Below are 11,135 nucleotides of genomic sequence, written 5' to 3'. Positions count from 1 at the left end.
GTTCTTGCGCACAGCTGCGCTAGAAGTGGCATTTACAGCTAGAAATAGTGAATGCAGCTTAGAGTAGTGCAGAGTTACCTCAAAGAAAGGGGCCACAGTGTTTCTTCATCCTTATAATGTTGGTGCGGTTTCGGAACTTTTAAATATCTCTATATATCTCGAAAACTACGCATCTGATCAAACCATAACAAAGAACATAAATAGTAGGAAACTTAATTTCCTACAAAAAAGTTCCCTCAACGTTTTGCCATAGCTCGTACCGTTTCCGAGATATTTGCAGATTTACCTCAAGGAAAGGGGTGTCACGCACATATTCCGTGATATTTCTTCTTCTTCTTGTTCTTCTTCTGGACAGCTGCGCTGGAAGTGGCAGTTACAGCTGGGAATTGTGAATACAGCTTGGAATAGTGCAGAGTTACCTCAAAGCAAGGGGGGACAGTGTTTCTTCTTGCTTATGATGTTGGTACGGCTTTGGAACTTTTAAATATCTCGATATATCTCGAAAACTGCGCATCTGATCATAAAATGTTTAGGATGAGTTCAGTCACATACACACGCACAGAAAAAATATATGTATAAAGAGAAGAATGTCATTATTACTGTACCTACGTTAGAAAGAAAGTAATATTCTGATTACTTCATACAGATCAATGTACACTTAATATCAATATCATTATTAGTATATCTGCATCAGACGTAATGTAATATACAGATACCTTCCTACAGATCAATGTACATTTAATAACAATATCGTTATTACTCTATCTGCATTACACAAGTAATACACATTTAATAACAATATCATTATTACTATATCCACATTAGAAATAATGTGTTCTCGGCGAGAATTAGAGTTTTCGGAAAAGGCGTAGATTCCGTCATTTCAAAGACGTGGTCGTCGAGGAGAAGATGAACTGCACTGAATTGAAATTAAGAATGCTCTAAACTCGAGTAAAGATAAAGCTCTTGGTCGTTGCTGTCGCTTGATAATCGCTCTCTGAATTGCTTTCGCATTAATGCCGTAACGGTTTGAATTTAGGAGTTTTAATATTGGCGAGCGCTCGGATCGGTGGTTAGACAGCGCAGCAGCGATTACTTTTACGTATTTGGTGAAGACGGGATTATCGATCCATGTTACCGACCGAGATATTCGTACGAGTTTGAAGTGCGAAATTCGTACACGTACACACGTTATAAAGATGCAGAAACACCGTGGCCCCTTTCTTTGAGGTAACTCTGCACTATTATAAGCTGCATTCACTATCCCGAGCTGTAAATGCCACTTCCAGCGCAGCTGTGCAGAAGAAGAACAAGAACAAGATGAAATATCTCGGAATAGGTGCGTGACGCCCGTTTCCTTGAGGTAAATCTGCAAGTATCTCGGAAACGGTGCGAGCTATAGCAAAACGTTAAGAGACCTTTTTTGTAGGATCTATGTCATCTATGTACGATCTATGACATTTTTTGATCAGATGCGTAGTTTTCGAGATATATCGAGATGTTTAAAAGTTCCGAAGCCGCACCAACATTATAAGGATGAAGAAATACTGTGGCCCCTTTCTTCGAGGTAACACTGCACTATTCTAAGCTGTATTCACTATTCCCAGCTGTAAATGCCAGTTCCAGAGCAGCTGTGCAGAAGAACAACAAGAAGAAGAAGAAATATCTCGGAATATGTGCGTGACTCCCCTTTCTGTGAGGTAAATTTGCAAATATCTCGGAAACGGTGCGAGCTATGGCAAAATGTTAAGAGACCTTTTTTGTAGGAAATCAAATTTCCTACTACCTATGTTCTATGAGATTTTTTGGTCAGTTGCGTAGTTTTCGAGATATATCGAGATATTTAAAAGTTCCGAAGCTGCACCAACATTATAAGGAAGAAGAAACACTGTGGCCCCTTTCTTTGAGGTAACTCTGCACTATTCTAAGCTGTATTCACTATTCCCAGCTGTAAATGGCACTTCGAGCGCAGCTGTGCAGAAGGAGAACAAGAAGAAGAAGAAATATCTCGGAATATGTGCGTGAAGCCCCTTTCCTTGAGGTAAATCTGCGAATATCTCGGAAACGGTGCGAGGTATGGCAAAATCGTTACAGATCTTTTTATCCGACTTCGAAAAGGAGGAGGATACTCAATTCTATGAGTATATATGTAAAGAGAACATACTCTCTTTAAATTTAGCGCGCTTAGTATACTCCGTGCGCGTTTCTATGTCACCTGCTAGATACCTCGTCAAGGATTGAAGGAATCGACAGCGAGGTAGTGAAAGAGAGAGATAGAGAGAGAAGAACCATAGCAGAGAACACGTGCTGAGAAAATATTAAAAACAGAATTGTGAAGGAGAGACGAATAATAGACCTTAATTGTCGTTTCTCTCCTTTACAGGTAAATTCTGTATATACTGTACATAATAGCATCGGTTATAATATAAAACTTCTCTCATTTACAGAGAAACAAATTGGTTTACTTATTCGAGCAATCCCAAACCCCACCGACAGAAGTAGATATTATATATATATTTTTTTTTCTGGCTTTGTTCACCGATTACGCCGAGACGGATGGACCAATCGGAACGAAACCTTTTGCATCTTGTAGGATATGTCTTCCGATTGGTCCCGTTATAAAAACATTTTGCGTTTTTTCTTTGCGAACGCTTTTTATTGCAAAAAAACGTGCTGTTTCATGTACGTACGGGGTACGTTCGCCGATTACTCCGAGGCGGATGGACCAATCGGAATGAAACTTTTTGCCTCTTGTACAGTACAACTCCCCATTGGTCCCGTAAAAAAAATATTTTGCATTTTTTTATTCCGAACGGTTTTCATTATTGCAAAATAAAAACGGGAAGTTTCTAATCTCAACATAGAATGACCTCAATGATCCTTTAATATATTGTCGGGGGCATGATTCTGAACAACTTTTTCATTATGCATAATTAACGGAAACCTTTAGTTTTCGAGATATTCGTGAAAAACTATTGTTATTTTTTCTGCCTTTGTTCGCCGATTATTCCGAGACGGATGAACCAATTGGAACGAAACATTTTGCATCTTCTAAAGTATGTCTCCCGATTGATCCCGTTATAAAAATATTTCGCATTTTTTTATTCCGAACGGTTTTTATTGCAATTGGTTGCTAATAAATATAATAAAAAATAATAAAAAGGCTTGGCTTTCTTCTTCACGTATCGGAAGCTGGCAGCCGATTTGGACTGTTTCTTTGCAAAAGTAACTGTCGTAATCTTTGCATTTCTGCGAGTGCTCTCTCATCATGAGGTTTAACAAGGACTTTGTTTGGTGCTAAATCAGATAAAACTAGACCAGCCAAGCTTTTAACACGACTAAGTGCAACGTAAATTTGGCCTTTTGCAAAATTCTTTTTGCCAAGATCAATTACTGCTTTGTTTAATGTAGTCCCTTGTAATTTGTGCACCGTTACTGCCCAACTTAGAATAAGTGGTAACATTCTGCGCTCGACGTCTCCATAACCTTTCGTCACTTGAAACGTTGCTACAACTGGAGACATTGGAATGTAACCGTCGGTATCTTTGAATCTATTTCCAATCGACTCGTCGTCAAATTTTATAAGTACTGAGTCTGGCAACTCTCCCTGTTCCAGTTGATTTCTTCGAAGTGCCGGCCATGTAAATTTCTTTACTATTCCCATTGCGCCGTTTATCAAAGCATCAGAAATTGATATATTTCGTCGCAACATGATTCGAGATCCTTCAGTTAACGTTATTGTATGTAATAGTCCGCCACAATTATTAACATTTACAAGTATGACATTTGCTGGCGGCCTTTTTCCATATGTAGCTGCCTCACGGGACTCGTCTATTGAATCAATGATGTACATTCGAAGTGATTTTGCTAATTCATCAGTCATTTTTGAATTATATTCATCCACTAATTTTATCGTTGGGAATATTCTTAGTGCTGCACCATCCTCGAACTCTCCGGTTAGGGGAATTCTTCTTCGTTCGCAATAAATCGATAAACTCAACGTCATCTCTTTGTCGCATATTAATGGTCAGTTCGCAGAATGAAAATTGGTGCCATAAATTAATTTCTGCAGTACACCAATGTGGCTGTACAAAACACCAGTGTCCTTTTACTGGTGGCAACTGCATGATATCGCCAAAGAGAAGTACATTTACGCCACCAAATAGTTTATCATTTGTTTTGAATTCTTGCAATCTTATATGAATTATTCGCAAATTCTCATAGGACACCATTGATATCTCGTCGATAATCAACCACTTTGTATGACGCCACTTTCGTCTCTCCTGTTCGAGCCTTTGTCCTGTCAGTCGTCGATAGGTCATTGCAGTACCTTTTTCAATAGGTAACGAGAACAAAGAATGCAAAGTTTTTCCGAATATTTGACGGGCGGCGACGCCAGTCAAAGAAGCTACTTCAATGAAAGATGGTTTTATCATCGTATCAATTGTAGGATTATAGCAGCGTTTAACATGTTCAACAAGTAATTTTAAAATAAACGACTTACCGCTACCAGCCCCTCCGGTAATAAAAAGCAACATTTGTTCGGCATTTTCATCATCATCATTTTGTTTAATATCTTTCTCAATTACTTCGGAAACTGATTTCAATAAGTCTTTCTGTTGAATATTCAGACTTCGAATGCTATTAAGGAATACGTCTTCGGGCATTGCACGTGTTTCTTCTTGCTGTTGATCTTCATATAAATCACCTTGATCATAATATACTGTTTCGTCGGCATGAATTCTGACTGGTTCTCCTAAATGGTCATTATTAGTTTCTTCTTTGTGTACAACATTCAAACCAACAGCCTGGGCGAGCGCCGCTTCAATAATTTGCTCTGCCTGAGTAAATTGTTCGACTGTTGCGTTACCCAACATAGGTTTCAACTCGCGTTGCCGTCGAAGAAAACATTGTTCCGAAGATTCGTTTTCGGACATAAGTGTACTTTCATCACGAAACGGAATGTGACACACTATTAAGTTATAGAAATATCCTTCCCTATCACTGTTTAAGGTATAATATCGGTGGCGAAGTACAGCTGGTTTTTTTCTTATTCGCATTCGGGTATTGTCCTTCAATTTTATAAACCTCGACCTCGATATTTCTTCATCGTCATTTCTAAGTTCTGCGTCTCCATCCTCTTCTGTCCACAATTCACTTGAAACTGTTTCATATCGGACAGCAAATTCAGCTAAGCTTAGATCCTCTAGATTGTCTGGTCTCTTTACGTAACGATCGAATATGATATTGAAAAATGATGTTTCATTTTCTTCGAATCGGAGAATTCTATATCTCTGTTCAGGCCGACAGCTGTTTATAAATACAGCTTTTCTCGAGCTCATTTTAAGGGGCAGATGGCATAACCGATATGCACATTCTATAGCACAAACCATACGTTGAGATAGAATTGTCATAGATACCAAAAATAGTTGATCGCGGACGGTGCCGCTCCGGCGTTTTGCTCGTAAAATGGCTTCTTTATTAATATTTCCTGTGTCCTGCGGCTCGCATTTATTTGCGTATTTAGCAATATAATATGCGACAGCTGCAACATTTCCGCATGGTTGGATATCCATGTTTGCTTCCCAAAGCTTTAAAAGAGTTGGGTTGTAATTGTTCACCATGGTTCCATTTCCTGTTCTCTTAAGTACGCAGAAACGTCCATTGTTCGCAAGTGTGTCATCCGGACCTAAGCACATCGTTCTTTCACTTATCGGTCTGGGGAATCCAAAACGACAACAACGATTATTACGATCTTTGTAACATGTAGCAGAATGTTTATGAATTTGGACTTTTTGAACTATGTCCCTCATACCTTGATTTTCTGCCTCCAATGAACAAGATACAACTTTCTCAAAAACGTTGCGGCCCTCGTTGGTAAGGAAATCAGGTACGTTTCCACACCAAAGCAGCATGAGCAAATGTGGACTTCCCCTGTTTTGAAATTCTATTCTATGACAAAAATTGATAACAACGTCACCTAGGCAATCTGCGTTTCTCAAATATTGCATTAACGCGTTCACACGCAGCGTGAATTGTCTTGCGATAACTACAGGGTATCTCTGAACCAACTTTAGTCGATCTGCAAAAGTTAGGTTTTCGATTTCGGTAATTGGGCGACCATCGGCTAGTAGTAATGCTTTCAACATATCTGGCCAGTTCAGATCATTGCAAGAGAACGTAGCAAACCATGTGGGCGGTCCAAGACTTCGGACCATGGCGATTAATTCCGAACAGCAGCGTTTCCAGTATGATGCCGATCCTCTTATGTTTCTCATCGTGAGATGTATATTATCTACTAATCCCTGTGGAGTATGCTCGCCTTGGCGCATTTTACATGATACTGAAATGCTAGCTTTTGCGCGGTAGTATTCAACAACAGATAATGCGAAGAACAAATAATCTGTTCGCTGGAATCGTTTGTCATTGCTAAGAATACGAGCTTGGAAGTAATCCAGTGGTGTTATTGGGATGTCACGATGCTCTCCAAATCCATTTTTTCCATTCGGGAACAGGAAGAACCAGCACAGTTCTTCCATCCTTCTCTCTCTCTCTCTAGGTTCAAAGGAGGCGCTGTTTTTCTATGTATATTCGCCAGTTCTATCGGGTCATTGTCTGCGTTATTATTAGTATTACTGACTGAGACGACACTGTCGATGTTGGGAACACCTTCGTCAACCGAACGTAACATGCTTGTTTCGAATATAATTCGTGTTTCGTCGGGTTCTGTTCGACTTATCCCAACTGACAGATGTTGCATTCTTTCCACCAGTGGAGATCTATTTCTTCCGGATACAATTGTTATAGATGTTAATGCATAGATATTTAATACATTGCTGTTGCCATCTTTCGCATACAAATTACGACGCAAGGTAGCCTGTAAAACATCAATAGTAGTAAATTTCATACAGCATGAGGCGCCCCGTAATGGTGATTTATATCCTTTTGGACCTCTTGCATGGGAATCAAACAACCAATAGCAGGTGGTCTCCGACTGGTTGTTGCATGATACGGCTACTGATGTATAATTTGCAGTAAGAATTCCGTACATATACTGTTGAAAAAACCTAATCAAACCATTTTTTAAATTTGGAAATCCTTCATCACCGTTATCAACATCAATATGACCATTTACAGCCATTTCATACCCAATGTTAATATTGACTATGTTGTTATTAAATGATATGAGTGGCAATAATTCGGTAACGGCTAAATAGTCGACATTGACTTCTCTGGGGTCAGGATTACTTCGCGCTTCAATGCAATCACGGTAATATTTATCTCCTACTAAAAGTACATAATCAACATCACTATGTAGTACACCACGTACTAGGGTCGAGCAAATGAAACGCAACACAAGCAACTGCAGCTATACCAGTACATTACTTACCGCGAGATTCAATACTAAACCGATCGCTAGCTTGATGGCACGAGCCTCGTAAAATAGCTACATTCTGTCCAACATTCGTAAATCTACTGATTGATTCATTATTTCCTTCTGCAACTTCCTTTCCGTTTCTTACAATACAAGGCTCTTCAACGACATCAGCTATTTCCGAAATGTTATTGGTAATATTAGAAAAACATGGTCGTACATCTTTGTATAAAGCATTATTTTGTAATAGCCATTGTAAAGCTACACGAAGTTTGCCAACGTCTATTTCAAATTGTTTTTGCCGCTCCAAATTTTCGAGGCTTTCCACTACAATCATTATACCGGTTTCGTTCAATCCAAGTGGAAGTTGCTCGGCTACTTCGAACACATCGCGGGCAAAGAGGACTACCTGACCTTTGCACCAATCCTGACTGAAGCGATTCTGAATTTTCATGATTTTAAGAAACGGTACTATTCTGCACAACATTTGTTTTTCGATTTCCGATAAATCTGTTATCTCCATAGGTACAGGCATGAGTTCCATTTTATTCCAGGATGCCTGTGATGGAACTTTATGTTTTTTAAGATGATTTAGGCAACGAGAACATGTTGTTATCTTCTCTGATTCTAATAGATCTGCAGGAATTAGACTAGAGAAAGGCTGCGTGTGTAAAGCATAACGTTGCTGCGGATATAAAGTCTTGTGACACACTGCACACGGTACATTAGCAAAAATATTAATAGCCGATTTAAAGTAGTCTTCCTGAAGGAGACGTTCTTTTCTCCGTTTCTTAGCTAGTTCACGCATATTTCTTAAACGTGTATTCCTTGATTCGACACGTTCACTTAGTAGTACTTTCCGCATACGATTTCTCACAACCATTAGACGTTGCGAACGTTCCTCATTGGATTCGTTCGCTAAACGGTTGCGGATTAATCCGATACGACGTGATCGTTCCGCAGGAGATTCGTTCGCTAAACGTCTGTGGATTAATCGGAAACGGCGTGATCGTTCCGCAGCAGATTCGTTCGCTAAACGTCTGTGGATTAATCGGAAACGGCGTGATCGTTCCGCGGCAGATTCGTTCGCCAAACGCCAGCGGATTAATGCGAAACGACGTAATCGTTCCTCCGCAGATTCGTTCGCTAAACGCCTGCGGATTAATGCGAAACGGCGTGATCGTTCCTCCGCAGATTCGTTCGCTAAACGCCTGCGGATTAATGCGAAACGGCGTGATCGTTCCTCCGCAGATTCGTTCGCTAAACGCCTGCGGATTAATGCGAAACGGCGTGATCGTTCCGCGGCAGATTCGTTCGCTAAACGCCTGCGGATTAATTCGATACGACGTGATCGTTCCTCCACAGATTCGTTTTTTAAACGCCTGCGGATTAATTCGATACGACGTAATAGTTCCTCCGCAGATTCGTTTTTTAAACGATTAGAAATTCTGCTTAGCCGACGTTCTCTTTCGTCAATTGTTTCGCGCGATACTTTCGAACTAGCGTATTTTCGTTTTGCAGACAATCGCGAACGGCGATCGTCAATAGTTTCTTCACGCCGTGCCTTTGCGTTTCTTTCACGTTCTTTAGAGAGACGTAATTGCGTGGCTTCGTTAGATTCATTCGCACGATACTTCCTCATACGGGATGCATTTTTTGTAGGCCTACCCATTGCTCCAAGCAGACGCGGTTGGTTTATTTTTATTTTACAAACAATTATTGGTCGCTCCAAGCAGACACGGTTGTTTTATTTTTAGAAACAATTATTGGTCGCTCCACGCAGACGCGGTTGGTTTGTTTTTACAAACAATTATTGGTCGCTCCTCGCAGACGCGGTTAGTTTGTTTTTTTACAAACAATTTTTGGTCGCTCCACCCAGACGCGGTTGATTTGTTTTTTATTATTATTACAAACAGTTATTTGGTCGCTCCAAGCAGACGCGGTTGGTTTTGGATTTTATAAAAGATATAATAAAATAATAGAAGTTAAAACGACTACCTTTGCAGCACTTTTCAAAATATTGAGTTAATTATAACAGTATGTATCAATCAATTGAACACCTAACGTTGCCAGGTTTTCGTTTCAACTGACTACGCGATCTGTCTATGGGCTGTAGCTATGTATGTTTATATTGTGAGGACGATCGCAATAATAGGCAAACTTATAGTAGAATTCCGTTACATTGTGCGATAAGTGGAAAATAAATCACTGCAATATACGTACAAAGCTCACGGCAATGTTAAATGGATCTAATATAACATAAATTTACAAATACTTGCAATTTAATTAAAATTTGCATTACTTAATATTCATTTACATTTCCACGCGTCTTTTTATGCATCTTGGCACTGATTCGTATATTCATATCGTTATGATTTTATATCTCACGTTCTCTTATTTGCTTCACGAAGCTCATTTTTTTGTTTACTTCGAACTGATTAATATTCAACTTTTTTACCACAGTCAGATTGTAAAAGTACATCGCGACAGATTGCGTTGGATCGAAAAAAACGTATTTCGACAGGTTGTATACTGAGTGTAATAAAACAGTGTTCGGTTACCGTTTAAAACAGATTACCTCATTCAAAATTCGACCAAATGACTTGTGGTTTTTTGTAAAGTTATACACATTCATTTACTAAGATATGTGCTTTTGTCGTTTTAAAAAATTTGAATTTGTTGAAATCGTGAAAGAAAATAGTAGAAATCAATTTTTTCACAATTTCAACAAATTGTAATTTTTTTAAACGACAAAAGCACGTATCAGAATAAATAAACTTGTACCTTCTCATTAAAAAAAACCTCCAGTTATTTGGTCCAATTTTAAATGAGGTATGTATTCTGTTTTAAACGTTCACTAGACACTTTTTATTTATTACACTTACTGTACTTATACTTTCTACATTTCATGGCTACATTAAGAGGGTATGTATATTTCTATCATTGACTATACGCCGTTTGGTTTTTGCGCATTTGTGGCGAATAGAATATTTACGAATATTTACGTTCAATATAAACTACTACGCACATACCAACAGGAATGTAAACATAGAGAATAATTTGTGCGATCCTGGAATGTGCCCCACCAACGGTCTACCTTTGGAAGTCAGAGATTCCTGCTCAGTTTCATACGATCTGTGATTCGAACAAGGGGTAAGTACGAAACGAGCAATATTTCATTTTTGTCTACGTTGTATATAATAATCTATATTAATATTTCTTAATGGCTGGTGGTACGGTTTATTTACTTGGTGTATTATTATAGTTACTTTGAACAAAACTATTTTTATTACATCAAAGAATAACTTATTATTTTCATTATTTAATTTTAGATTTTGAATTGTTAACAAATTTTTATTATTATTACAATTATTATAATAAATAAAAAAGTAATACAAATATGTTAACAAATATGAATAGATATTTCCTTTTTTATATTATCATTATCAATAAAACCCTTCATTTCTATTTAACATGTTCATATTCAATATTGCTTTCTAACGGTTGAATGTGCGCTGAATATGAATGTAGGAACCATTTATTGCTATTATAAACGTTGTTCGGGTGTTAAACAACGAATGAAATTAAATGGGGGAACAAACGAATAATTTTATTAATTTATACTGGTCGACAGTAAACTTGATATGAAATCGCGCATGCATATAATTAGAATTTCTTCTAAAACTTGAATTTAAAAATAATTAGAATTTCTTCTACAACTTCAATTAAAAAAAAAAAATTAATATTTGAGTACTGCTAC

This window comes from Osmia bicornis, unplaced genomic scaffold, assembly GCF_907164935.1.
Source record: "Osmia bicornis bicornis unplaced genomic scaffold, iOsmBic2.1, whole genome shotgun sequence".
Taxonomy (NCBI): domain Eukaryota; kingdom Metazoa; phylum Arthropoda; class Insecta; order Hymenoptera; family Megachilidae; genus Osmia; species Osmia bicornis.
The sequence above is the reverse complement of the archived record's forward strand: the minus strand, read 5'-3'. Positions refer to the sequence as shown.